This window comes from Mandrillus leucophaeus, unplaced genomic scaffold (assembly GCF_000951045.1).
Source record: "Mandrillus leucophaeus isolate KB7577 unplaced genomic scaffold, Mleu.le_1.0 Scaffold414, whole genome shotgun sequence".
Classification (NCBI taxonomy): Eukaryota; Metazoa; Chordata; class Mammalia; order Primates; family Cercopithecidae; genus Mandrillus; species Mandrillus leucophaeus.
The window spans coordinates 915,972-929,736 of NW_012104410.1; the positions used below are offsets into that span (position 1 = coordinate 915,972).

The following is a 13,765-nucleotide window of genomic DNA, read 5'->3' on the forward strand; positions in this document are numbered from 1 at the left end:
GGAAGGAAGGAAGGAAGGAAGGAAGGAAGGAAGGAAGGAAGGAAGGAAAGAAACAGAGGAAATAGGAAATAGAACTGAAGGAGAAAGGGGAAAAAAGAAGGAAGGGAGAATCATAAAAAAGGAAGAAAAGAGGTGGATGCAGGGTAGAAAGAAGAGCCAGAGAAAGGTCTTGTGGGAAGAGGGAGGGGAGGAAACAGGAGGACGCCAGGGGAGGAGGAGGCCAACCTTTTGACTCTGGAGCACGTCCAGCAGAGATCCTGGCCTTGCGGCTTAGTATCATTCCCACCACCATGTTCCGATCCGGGAAATGGACACATCTCCCCTTCTCCAGGAGCACAGGAGTCTGGGCAGGGAGCACCTGCTGTGCTGTGCCGCGCCCCCCCGCCCCTGCATTAGGCCCTTTCACATCCGTGGTCTCCCGAAGCTCTCCACAGCCCTGGAAAGTAGGAGTTCTTATTCCACCCTCCCCTTCTGATGCAGGGACTGAGACAGAGTGGTCCGCCATGCGGCTCCATCAGGTAGAGTCTGACTCCAAAGGCCTGCTCTTCCCTCGACCCCAGGGTCCCCTTAGCATTGAAGACAGACAGGAAAAAAGAGGCAGATGACATTTCATGTCCCACTTGGAAAGTCAAGGTGTAGAAAATGGAGGGGACCAGACTCCTTCATATCCTGCGCAGCGTCATCTCCTGCCGCAAGAATCACCCCATGCGCATGACTCAGTCTTTGCCCAGTAGGGTGATGATAACCTAAGAATCTGAAGACCTCACAGGGACTCTGAAAGCCCATTGAAGTAGACGCGGAAAACTCTTCCATCATGTCATCCTTTCCTCTGCCTTGGGTCACCAGCCAAGGGAGGGAGTGGCTCAGGTGTTTTCCTTTGAAAGCCCCCATGCAGATCTTCTCCCCATCCCAGAAACCCAAGGAGTCAGCAATATCTGTGGTTCCCTGAGGTTCAGAGAGACACAGTAGCAAATGACTGTACCCAGGCCCCACTACCCACCTCCAGGGATGTATAGCTGTGGGGTGTGGAGCGCAGAGGACTTTTCCCAGAGCCTCACCCCAGATGAAGAGCCAACTTCCCTTTGTTCAGCCTCCCTCAGATACCCAAACCCAGCAGCCCATGGCCTTCTCTGTCAGGAAGTCCTTCCTGATGTCTAACTTACATCTTTCCTGCTGCTGTCTATCCAGCCCTTAGCAGTGACAGACGACCAGTCTGAGCTCTAAAGGTCAGGGAATGGGGACGAAAACAAGTACTTCCCTTCAAGCCTTGGGTAGGGGAGTAGTAATGCAAAGAAACAAGAGTGGCTCACTCAGCCTTATTTCTCCCTGCCTGTAGCAGTAGAAATGGAGGGTAGACAACTGGAAGGACTTCCTAGCCGAGAGAAGGGAGGTACTTCTGGAATAGGATTATAAAGCACAAAGGCTGGGCGCTTTCTGGTGGCCTCCCAGCCTGGCAGAGACCCTTCAGTGGTAGCTTCAGAAGGATAACCTACACTTCCAGAAAAGCTCAGGGTGCCGGGATTGCTGGGAACCCTTGCAGCTCCAGCAAAAGTAAAAACCTGGTCCTGGAGCCCCCTTGTGGCCACGCGGAGGCAGGACAGGCAGTTCCGCCTCCCACCACCACACCCGTGGTTAGAGCTGGGGCCCAGGGTTGCTGATGCAGAGGACAGGGAAACCAGGGCCCCACCTTCTGTGAGAGGCCAAATCGGCAGCCCTAGCCCTGAGGGCACCTGGTCAGGAAGGAGCAGGGCCCAGAAGGAGCCCTGGAAGAGGTGACAGGCTAACCCCATTCAGTTCCTAATCTGCTGCTCTCCAGCTAGTGACCCTGGGCACACCTCCCCGCAGAGCCTCAGTGATCTCATTCATTAAAAGGAAGAAAAGGCCGGCAGGGTAGCTCACACCTGTAATCTCAGCACTTTGGGAGGCCGAGGCGGGCGGATCACGAGGTCAGGAGATCAAGACCATCCTGGCTAACACAGTGAAACCCCGTCTCTACTAAAAATACAAAAATTAGCTGGGCTTGGTGGCACGTGCCTGTCCCAGCTACTCAGAAGCTGAGGCAGGAGAATTGCTTGAACCAGGGAGGCAGAGGTTGCAGTGAGCAGAGATCGTGCCACCGCACTCCAGCCTGGGAAACAGAGAGAGACTCCGTCTCAAAAAAAGGAAGTAAAACTCCCCCTGGCCCACCATTTTACCTTAAAGAAGTGTGGAAAGAACCAAATGTAATGATAATGTTCTGTACGTGAACTTGAATCGTTTTTAAAACTCCTCTTCAGGCCAGGCGCCACGGCTCACACCTGTAATCCCAGCACTTTAGAAGGCCAAGACGGGCAGATCACTTGAAGTCAGGAGTTTGAGACCAGCCTGGCCAACATGGTGAAACCTCGTCTCTACTAAAAATACAAAAATTAGCCATTCATACTGGTGCACACCTGTAATCCCAGCTACTTGGGAGGTTGAGGCAGGAGAATTGACTGAACCCAGGAGGAAGAGGTTGCAGTGAGCCAAGACCACGCCACTACACTCCAGCCTGGGCAATAGAGCGAGACTCCGTCTCAAAAAAAAAAAAAAAAGCAAAAAACCCTTCTTCAAATATATGGGAAGAGTTGGGCACAGTGGCTCACACCTATAATCTCAGCATTTTGGGAGACTGAAGCTGGAAGATCACTTGAGGCCAGGAGTTCAATAAAGGCTAGGCACAGTGGCTAACTCCTGTAATCCCAACACTTTGAGTGGCCAGGGTGGGAGGATTGCTTGAGCCCAAGAGTTCAAGACCAGCTTGGGCAACAACGTGAGACCTCATCTCTACAAAAAAAAAAAAAAAAAAAAGCTAGGCATGGTGGGTGCACCTGTGATCCTAGCTACATGGGAGGTCAAGGCAGACGGATCACTTGAGTCTGGGAGGTCGAGGCTGCAGTGAGTCTTAATCAAGCCACTACACTCCAGTCTGATTGACAGAGCAAAACCTGTCTCAAAAAAAAATAATTAAAATAAAAACAAAGGTGTGGGCCAGGCGCAGTGGCTCACGCCTGTAATCCCAGCACTTTGGGAGGCCGAGGCAGGCACATCACGAGGTCAGGAAATCGAGACCATCCTGGCTAACACGGTGAAACCTCGTCTCTACTAAAAATACAAAAAATTAGCCGGGCGTGGTGGCGGGCGCCTGTAGTCCCAGCTACTCAAGAGGCTGAGGCAGGAGAATGGCGTGAACCTGAGAGGCGGAGCTTGCAGGGTGAGCCCAGACCGTGCCACTGCACTCCAGCCTGGGCGACAGAGCAAGACTCCATCTCAAAAAACAAAAAACAAAAACAAAGATGTGGAGAGAGGGGTCAGGAACTGACCCGCTACAGAATAATTCTGGACCTGCAGTGGAGGGTGCAGTTGGGACTGAGGGGTTCTGCCCATCTCGAAACCCACCACTCCAGAGCTCCTGGAGGGAGGCACACTAGGAGCCCTTAGAAGGAAGAGCCAAAAGGTCCCCAACGCAGCCCTTCAATCCTCCACCAGTTCCTACTTTCAGAAGGGTGGGCCTGGTTGGTAAGGGACCATTTAGCCAGATAGTGGGCAGCAGAGCTGGCCTGGGACCTGAGGGCATTCAGTGCAACATCGGGAAAGCCTCAGGTGTCAGTGTGCCCACCTCATAGTGTCAGTGGCTCTCCCAAGTTTGTGCACTCACCAACTCATCACACCTGCCAGCTGACCCCAGGGCCAGAGGCAAGATGGAGGCCAGAGGGGCCTTCTGGAGCTCTGGGGCAAGGGCTGAGGCAAAGGCACACCAAGACCCCCAGGCATGCCTTCACTCCATGCACAACCACACACACGGCTGGCTCCACAGATACACCCGGCACACCCTCAGATCTCCCACACAGACCCGCCATGAGTCCCATCCTGAGAAGATGAGGGATGGTTGGAGTGGATGGTGAGGCCACAGGGCCCAGAGCAGGGACAATGGGCAAGGCCAGGGTGGTTGGGTGCCCCAGCCCATCCTTCAGCATCAGTGTGGCCCTGAGGAGCCCATGACCTCTGACCCCCTGGCAGCACTCACGAAGAGGTCAGGGGATGGGCACAAAGTCACACTAGCAGGGGGTTGTGGGCATGTGAAAATGGGGGACCAGGAAGAACAAGAGGATTATAAACCTGGAGAGAGACCAGTCTTTCCCCTTGGATCCACACCCTTATTCAGAACTATTCACTTTGGCTATTAGAAAGTTTTTCCAGGCATCTAGACTCAATCCTTCCTGCTGGAATTGGAGAGAATTTCTCTCTGGGAATTCATTACTCTGGATTTTTGCCTCTGTTAGAAACCAAACAAAGAATTCTGAAGAGGAAGGAAGGGTAAGAACTAGTGATAGATGAGAAGAAGGGAGCAGGAGGCCAGGGGAGCCAGGAACAGCAGTGAGTCAGAGGCAATATCCGCGGCGCTCTCTCCTCCCCACCGACAAGGAGAGACCAGGGAATATGGACTCTCCTTGGAGAAGAAACTTGGGACAGACGACAGGGAGGACTTCTCAGAAAAGAGTTGATAAGCACCTTCTCTGGAGATTAGAGGGAGAGAGAAGAGAGGAAGAGGTAGATAAGAGGGCAGGAGATGGAAAAAGAAAGTGTCTTGTCCGTCAAGAGAAGAGAAACCAACACAGAGAAAGTGGAGAAAAAAGCTACAGACCTGCAGTGGTGGGGACCTAATATTTTAAAAGCTTAGGATTGGCCGGGCACGGTGGCTCACGCCTGTAATCCCAGCACTTTGGGAGGCCGAGGCAGGCGGATCACCTGAGGTCAGAAGTTTGAGACCAGCCTGGTCAACATAAGGACTCCCCATCTCTACTGAAAATACAAAAATTAGCTGGGCATGGTGGCAGGCACCTCTAATCCCCGTGACTCAGGAGGCTGAGGCAGGGGAATTGCTTGAATCCAGGAGGCAGAAGTTGCAGTGAGCTGAGATCGCGCCATTGTACTCCAGGTTAGGTGACAAGCGCGAAACTCCAGCTCAAAAAATAAAAATAAATAAATAAATGAAAATTAAAAATAAATAAATAAAAAGCTCAGGGTTGTTCCACTTACCTTTCTGGGCTTCAGTTTCCTTCCCACGATAGGGATAATAAGTGCCTGTCTGGAGTCTAAGTGAACGCTGCTCAGTGCCTAGCACTGTAAAAACTCAAGCACAGCGGCTTCCCCCAGACTGCGGTCCGGCAGAGCAGGAAGGACCCTGGGTGCCCCCTTAGCCTTCAGGAGGGGTTGTAGGAGGTCCTCCAGCCTTTCGCCTCCACTACCCATCACCTGGCTGCCCATTAGAATCAGGCAGGGCTTAGAGGAACAAATGCTAGGTACTGACCCCAGGACCTCAGAGCACTTAGATCAGAAGGGCTGAGGAATCAGAACTGTAATGTTCCCAGGTGCTTCTAAGTCATCTCCTGAGAACTCCTGGCTTAGCCTCACGCTGTCATATTTCAAAGAAGAGAAATGAGGCCAGGAGAGGCAGAGAGAGCAACCTGCCCAGCTCACCATCTACAGACCGGACCCCGCCATGTGCGGGAGGGGGTTAGTTAGAGAAGGCAAGGAGGCATCTCACTCCGCCTCCATGTCTCCTCAGCTCCTGACTCCAGAAAACGGTCTGTCTGGCCTTTCCTCTGTGTCTGGTACTGCTGGGACCTCCCTCCCACTCTCTGGCCCATGGACAGAGCCCTCCTCTTTCAGTCACCAAGACCTGAGGTGGGCTCAAGCTCTGATGGCCATCAGAGCACCTCACACACGGGCAGGGCTCAGTAGGCATTTGTGGTATGAACAATTATCGGGCCTCCACCTGGGGCGGGGGTGGGGCAGGAACTTTCCTAGAGTACCCAGGAAAAGGCCAGGAAGAGAGCTGCTTGCTCGTATTTTCTCCAGTCTGAGTCCCAGCTGAGAGCTGGGATATCTTCATTCCCAGTTCTTCCTCAGCCAGCTGAGCCCCACCCGGGGCCAGGAGAGCCGCAGGACCCGGCTTTGCATGCCTGCTCTGTGGTGTGGTTGCCCTGGTGAGTGAATTGAGGAGCAGCTCATTCTCCAGGTAAATGTGAGGCCAGCAGACCTCCCAGAAGGACCGACGGTGTCATTGGCGTGAAAAGACCAAGGGTTGTGAACCCTCCACGGCACTCCCAGCCGAAAGCCAGGAGAGAGGCTAATCTGAATGCTGCCGCTGAATGCAGGGATGAGGTTCTAGAGGCCCCCATCCAGTCTGGCTCCTGCAGAAGGTCCATCCCCACAGCCTGAATGAGACCCACTTTCCTGCTCTAGGACCTCTCAGACAGGGAGGTCCCCTCTGTCAGCCTCTGGGTGTTGTCTTCCCTAAAGGTCTGCTGAAGCAAGCCAGGCACGGGTCATGGGAAGGTCGGATGGAGCTGGAGAAAGGGAGAGTGGAGCTGGCCACGCAAGCTGGTCAATGACTATTCAAAATCACACCCGTGACTCTGAGTCCTGGAGGGCTGGGAACAGAGTCAACCAGAGAACAGAGATGAGATGAAATGCCAGGGCTGGGAGAGTAGAGACAGCAAGAAGCAGAGGAGGTGGGGAAGAAGGAGGGAGAACCCCAGACAAACAGGATGGGGCCAACAAAAGGAGGGCAGCCTTCTCGCAGGTGCCTCAATTTCCCCTTTGAAGCTATTGCCCATAACAATGGTTTGTCATCCAGCCTCTCATGGGAGCCCTTAGGCCTCCCACTTCCCAGCATCCGGACCTCCCTGTGGATACCTGGAGCACCCAAGGCCCTTTCAGGAGGAGTGCAGAGCTTGACTGGGAGTCAGCAATCTGGGTTTCAGTTCTGTACCTACTAATGAGCTTTGTGACTTTGAAAAAGGACCCACTCCCACCAGGGCCTTGTGTTTTCCTTCTGTTAGAAATTGGGAGCACACTTCAAAGCCTTTAAAGTCATGTCCGCCCGCTGCCCTCTAAGAGAACATAATGCCAAGTGCTTAGAGATGGTCTAAGGTTGTGAGGGAGGGAACAGAGGGGATGGAACAAGGCTAAACCGAGAATCTGAGCTCCTAGGATCGTCTTGTTTTGCAGATGGGGACACTGAAGTCCAGGGAAAGCCCATTGTATGAGGACTAGAAGAAGCTATAGACCCTTAGTGCTCAAAGCACCATCCATGCACCAGCAGCATCCACACCTCCTGGAGGAGCTTACAGAAATGCAGCGTCTCCCGTGGCTCACACCTGTAATTCCAGCACTTTGAGAGGCCAAGGAGGGCGGATCATGAGGTCAAGAGTTCGAGACCAGCCTGGCCAAGATGGTGAGACCTCATCTCTACTGAAAATACAAAAATTAGCTGGGCGTGGTGGCGCACCCTTGTAATCCCAGCAACTCGGGAAGCTGAGGCAGGAGAATCACTTGAACCCGGGAGGCGGAGGATGCAGTGAGCTGAGATCACGCCACTGCACTCCAGCCTCGGTGACAAGAGCGAGACTCCATCTCAAAAAAAAAAAAAAAGGAGGCCGGGCACGGTGGCTCAAGCTTGTAATCCCAGCACTTTGGGAGACCGAGGCGGGCACATCACGAGGTCAGGAGATCGAGACCATCCTGGCTAACACGGTAAAACCCCATCTCTACTAAAAATACAAAAAATTAGCTGGGCATGGTGGCAGGCGCCTGTAGTCCCAGCTACTCGGGAGGCTGAGGCAGGAGAATGGCGTGAACCCAGGAAGCGGAGGTTGCAGTGAGCCGAGATCACACCACTGCACTCCAGCCCGAGCGACAGAGCAAGACTCCGTCTCAAAAAAAAAAAGGAAAGGAAGAAGGAAATGCAGCATCTCAGGCCCTGCCCCCAGACCTACTGAGTTAGAGTCTGCATTTTGACAAGTCCTAAGGTGATGTAAAGTTTGAGAGCACCAGACCAGTGGATGATTAAGTGCATGGGTTTACCATAGAGCCCCCCAGAGCTCTGATACAGACCTGGCCCTTCTGCTTACTAGCTGAGCTTCTGTTCATTTGTCTGCAAAGTGAAGATAAAACATATGCCACAGGGTTATTGTGAGCAGTCAAGATCAAATGAGAAGTGCTGGGCACATGCTGAGCATTCTACAAGCAGCCAGAGGTGGTTACTGGGGGTATGGCTAGCACCATCACATGGGATCCATCCTGCTTAGTACTTGTCGCTGGGTTGGGACAGTCTGGTTGCCTGCTGGCTGTGCAGTCTTGGGCAAGGTCCTCGACCTTTCTGTGCCTCAATTTCCTCATGGATACAATGAGAATAGCCAGAGTGCCTCCCTTGAAAGATTGATGCGGGATTAAGTAATTAAATGATCTGATGCATGGCAATGACTACTCTACAAAGGTTGACCACGGTAGTAATCACAGCAGCTTTCACTATCATTTACAAGAGCCCCCGTCTCCAGACACCTAGATTCTAGGGAAGGAGGTGAATATCCTTCATTCAGCTGGTCAGTTGGGCCATGAAGAAGAGGCTGGTGCAGAGACAAGGAAGCCAGAGAAGGGGAGGACAAGGCCTCTTCCAGGAGTTAGCCTCAGCAGTGGGGGTCAGAGGAAGCAGGCACTTGTTCTGAGACCTGGGTTTCTGTATGGCACAGCAGACACACCCACTTCTCATGGACTCACAGACACACACCAGTAAGAGCGGTGCAGTAAGCGTCTGAAAGCTCGGCCACAAGCTCACCGTGCAAGCCTGAACAAGCACGTTGCCCTCCCTGGGCCTTGGCCTCCCCAGCTGAAGATAAGGGGATTGGCCCATTAGACAATCTCTAAGTCCTTTTGGGCCACAGGACGCTGATTTGGTGGTTCTGGTACGTTCTAAAACACACAACTGCCCCGTACATGTCACAACATGGATAACAAGGCAAGACACCCCTTCCCCACCTCATCCTCACACATGGAAGCGCAGGGACAGAAGCGAGGCACCTGGAAATTAACCTAGACACACAACCACTGGGCCCTTCCCATCGCTGTCTTCGGCCTTCAGCAGGGCCACGTGAGCGCACACCCCTTCCTGGAGGTCACAGTCCAGGCATCTGCTGCCCCCTGCTGGCCACAGAAGGCATGGCAGCCTGATTCTGCAAAGCTAGACTCGGGGGCCCTGCCTGGTGGGACGTGGGATGTCCAGCATTCATCCTGTCCTTAGAGTCGCACCACCAGCTGCCTCCTGGACCCAAGTGAAGGTCGTGAGAAGGAATAAGTAGAGGAAAGCCCACTAGCTGACCCAGATCCCTCTGCAGGGAAGAGAAACTGGAATAAACAGACACACTGATATTTATTACATTAACAGACAATTAGATCGTATTTAATATGAGTCAGGCACTGTCCTAAGTGCTTTACAGATCTTACCTCATCTAGCCTCTGAGATAAGTGCCTCATTATTCCCCATTTTACAGATGAGGGGGAATAAGGCAGAGGAGCCCCAAAGTTACACGGCGAACAGATTCAAGTGGGTGCTGCACCACCTGCCAGAGAGGAAGGGGCCAAGAGAGACCAAGCAGGGGTGGAGACACTTAGACACAGCTCCAGAAACATGATAGAAGTCTCTAGAAGAGAGGAGGAAGACGGGGGGAGAAGTGGGAGCAAAGGAGGTGGGAGAAGGGGAAAGGAGAGGGCAGCAGGATGGCTGGGAAGAGGGAGGGAAGGGAGGTGGGCTCCCTTTTGACCCCAGGCCCCAAAGATGCTATCAGGCCAGACCCACCGGAAAATCCTTCCTAGATCCCTCCACATTCCAACTCTGCTGGGCTGGTTTTACAGCCTCATGGTGCAGCCGGACACTGTTTATGGCAGCCCCATTCTCTGCCCCTTGTCTCCAGGCCCCAAAGGCATCTGGCCAGGCTGGGGGAGGCTTGTGGAGGCAGGGGTCCCCCGCCCAGCTTCCCAGCCCCTCCTTTGAAGCCTGCTGGGTGCCGGAAGGAGAGAGCTGCCTGGGCGCCACAAGGGCCCCTTCCAGGCTCCTTATATCAAGACTGGGAGGGAGGGGGCCAACTCCCTCAGGCATGGGCCACCTCGAAAGGACCACTGAATCCCACCTCTGCCAGTTCCTGGTTGTGTGATCTTGGGCACATGATTTAGCATGATTTGACCTTCCTCGGCCTCAATTTACCCTTCTGTAAAATGGACATAATAGTTCCTCATGGTTATTTTGATAATTTAACATATATATATACACACACACACATACCACACACACATACACACACACACACATATATATTATATTTTTTTTTTCAGATGGCATCTCACTCTTTTGCCCAGGCTGGAGTGCAGTGGCCCAATCTTGGCTCACTGCAACCTCTGCTTCCCGGGTTCAAGTGATTCTCCTGCCTCAGCCTCCCGAGTAGCTGGGATTATAGGCGCGCACCACCATGCCCAGCTAATTTTTGTATTTTTAGGGGTTTCATCATGTTGGCCAGGCTGGTCTCAAACGCCTGACCTCCTAATCTACCTGCCTTGGCCTCCCAAAGTCCTGGGATTACAGGCGTGAGCCACCGTGTCCGGCTGAGAATTTGATGTGTCATATAAAGTGCCTGCCTCAAATTGTAGCTGATATTGTGCCAGGCACGGTGGCTCACGCCTGTAATTGCAGCACTTTGGGAGGCCAAGGCAGGTGGATCACCTAAGGTCAGGAGTTCGAGACCAGCCAGGCCAACATGGTGAAACCCCATCTCTTCTAAAAATACAAAAATTAGCCAGGCGTGTTGGTGGGCGCCTATAGTCCCAGCTACTCGGGAGGCTAAGGCAGGAGAATTGCTTGAACCCAGGAGGCGGAGGTTGCAGTGAGCCAAGATTGCACCACTGCACTCCAGCCCAGGCAACCGAGCGAGACTCCATTTCACAAAAAAAAAAAAAAGTAGCTGATACTATTAGCTATTACAGAGTTTGTAAATAAGGCTAAAAACTAGAGATTCCCACCCCACTTATTAGTCCTAGAAATTTTTTGCTTATCCTGCTCCTAAGGCAGTCCCTAGGCTGCAAGTGTCGTCTGTCCCACCTCTCAGTAGGGTGGTCCCACTCCAGGCCTCTCGACCTCCCAACCCTTCTGCATGGTTTTGTGTGTGTGTTGCACTCTGCTGGCAATGGGAAGAACTACACACTCTTCTCCCCTCTGCAGCCTGGAAAGCTGAGGCTTTGGACCAAGTGGAGAAGAGGTACCACTGTGAAATCCATAAAAGAACCATAGACAATAGGCCCCAGAGAGGTTTTGGAGTAGGAGTCAGGAACTAGAGTGCCTGGGTTTTGTGTGTGTGTGTGTTTTGTTTTTGTTGTTGTTGTTGTTGTTGTTGCTGTTTTGGAGACGGAGTTTCACTTTGTCACTCAGGCTGGAGTGCAGCAGCACGATCTCAGCTCACTGCAACCTTTGCCTCCGGGGTTCAAGCCATTCTCCTGCCTCAGCCTCCCAAGTAGCTGGGATTACAGGCACGTGCCACCACACCAGGCTAATTATTGTATTTTTAGTAGAGACAGGTTTCACCATGTTGGCCAGCCTAGTCTCGAACTCCTGACCTCAAGTGATCTACCAGCCTCGGCCTGCAAAAGTGCTGGAATTGATTATAGGAGTGAGCCACTGTGCCTGGCCATAGAGTGCCTGTGTTCTAAGGAAAGGATGAATGGAAGAGGAGAGATGAAGGGAAGATCCTAAGAAGGGCTTAGCAGGGATGCAGGGTAGGGTTAGCTCAGGGGAAAGGAGCAAGAGAAAATAGAAGACATCTCCTTTCCAGAGGTGTCCTAGCCTGAGAAATAGTGGGGAGGGGGAGGACATGGAGATGGAGAAATATCTGGGATGCCCCTAGAGACATACAGAAAGGAGGGCCAGGCCGGGCGCAGTGGCTCACGCCTGTAATCCCAGCACTTTGGGAGGCCAACACGGGTGGATCACGAGCTCAGGAGATCGAGACCATCTTGGCTAACACGGTGAAAGCCCGTCTCTACTAAAAAATACAAAAAATTAGCTGGGCGTGGTGGTGGGCACTTGCAGTCCCAACTACTCAGGAGGCCGAGGCAGGAGAATGGCGTGAACCCAGGAGGCAGAGCTTGCAGTGAGCCAAGATCGCGCCACTGCACTCCAGCCTGGGCGACAGTACGAGACTCTCCGTCTCAAAAAAAAAAGAAAGAAAGAAAGAAAAAGAAAGCAGGGCCACCAGGGATGGGAGGAAGACGCCCTCCACACATGCACTGAGGGCGAGAAGAGGTTAATTGAGTCTGTCTGCAGACAAGATAAGGCTCCAACAGAGCTGGAGCTGGTTCCCTGGAGTGTCTTCTAGATAACGCTCAGAACCTGGCTGAAGATCAACAACTCCCAGGGAGACTCTGGAGGGAAGAGCAAGAAATCTGAGCCACTCTCACTCCACCTTCTCTATGCCCCCATCCCTTACAGAGGGAGGTGGAAGTCAGAGAGGAAGAACTTGTGAGCGCAGCTGCGCTACCCTAAGGTGCTGAGAATCCACAGCTCTTTCCATCCTCCATTCTTCCCTCCCCAGTGCCCATCAGGTGCTTACTCAGAGTGGGTGCTGGGTGATTTCATAAGAGGGTAAGTCAATCTCAAGGGACTTTGGATGCTAGCCCTTTCCGCAGAGCCATTAGCAAGTCCCCGAGTGATGTCAAGGGCGCCGGGCTATGGTCTCCTCTTTCAGCACGGGCCCTCCATGAGGTCTGCTCTCCCCGTTCCACTCATTTTCCCACCAACCGCTCCCTCACCATACCACCACCCTCCCCAGCCACCAAGAATTCCAAACAAGAGGCTGGGTTCCAGGCCCCATGTTTATCTCATGGCAGGCTCTGTCATGTCAGGAGCTGCCCCTGAGTCTGACCCCCTGCCCTGCCCCCAGAGCTCTGCTGAGAGGATACACTGAACAGGGATGCCCAGTGGACAGGCCCTGCAAGGACTGGGGCCTGAGGAGCGTGGAGATTCCATATTCTCACAGCAGCCTGAGCCCCAAACAGGTGGCACCGGGCATGTGAGGGCCTCTTCCCTGGCCAATTTATGCAAGTGCTTCTCAGGACCTAGAGGCCACCTCCAGTTCCTTCCTCTTCCTAGGTATCTTTCTATTTCTCCACAGCCTCAATTTGACTGGTCATTTGATGTAAGACCCAGGAGATGGAGCTACCACGGCCACCCCTCCGCCCCTCCTTAGCCCAACCATCTCCTGGAGTTGCAGGACCCAGGTTCTCAAATCCAGGCCTTCCCCTTCCCCTGTGCCCTCTCAGAGTGGGGTCTTGGGGAAGAGCCTGCAAAGGGGGCACCAAGAGGAGGCATAAACAAACAGTGCATGGGAGAGGAACTGGAGATACAAAAATAAAACTGACCTCAAGCAGGTCATAAACAAAGCAGGACCCACTGTAAATAAAGGGTGAAATTTACCATAAACAGAAAGTAAAAGGGGCTATGAGCAGAGGGCCTCAGGGGGCTTAAAAGCATGATCAGTGACCCTCCCCAAGTGAGCAGGGGAAGGAAGGGAACCTGGGAGCACCTGGCCCTGGGAAAAGGAGGTCTGGGGGAAGGGGCACCTTGAGAGACAGGAGCTTACTGTTATCCAAAGGGATACCACACAGGGATATGAGTTGATGGGATCTCCAAACAGCAGGAGGCATGGAGGTGGGACTTGCAGAATGATTTCCTGGTGTCAAGGGCAAGTGTAACCTGCCATCACTTCACCATCTCTTTTTATCCTCACTCCCCTCCTTCCAACCCTACAGGGCAGTAGACAGAGTCTTGGGAAATAGCTGAAGGAGAAAGATTCTGAAGGTGGAGCCCACTCCAGATCTCCGAAGAGAGAAGGTCCTGAGTAGGATGGGGAGTGTGGAAAAG

General features: G+C 53.0%; 1 protein-coding gene across 1 annotated transcript in view; it reads right to left on the bottom strand.

The window, feature by feature from the left end:
- Positions 1-7,417, bottom strand: part of SMUG1 (single-strand-selective monofunctional uracil-DNA glycosylase 1) — a 28,424-nt gene extending 21,007 nt beyond the window's left edge. Inside the window, exon 1 of the mRNA XM_011992608.1 lies at positions 7,334-7,417. The gene's annotated coding sequence lies outside the window, so the exon portion shown is untranslated. The remainder of the gene's footprint in view (positions 1-7,333) is intronic.
- Between the last annotated feature and the right edge of the window lie 6,348 nt (positions 7,418-13,765).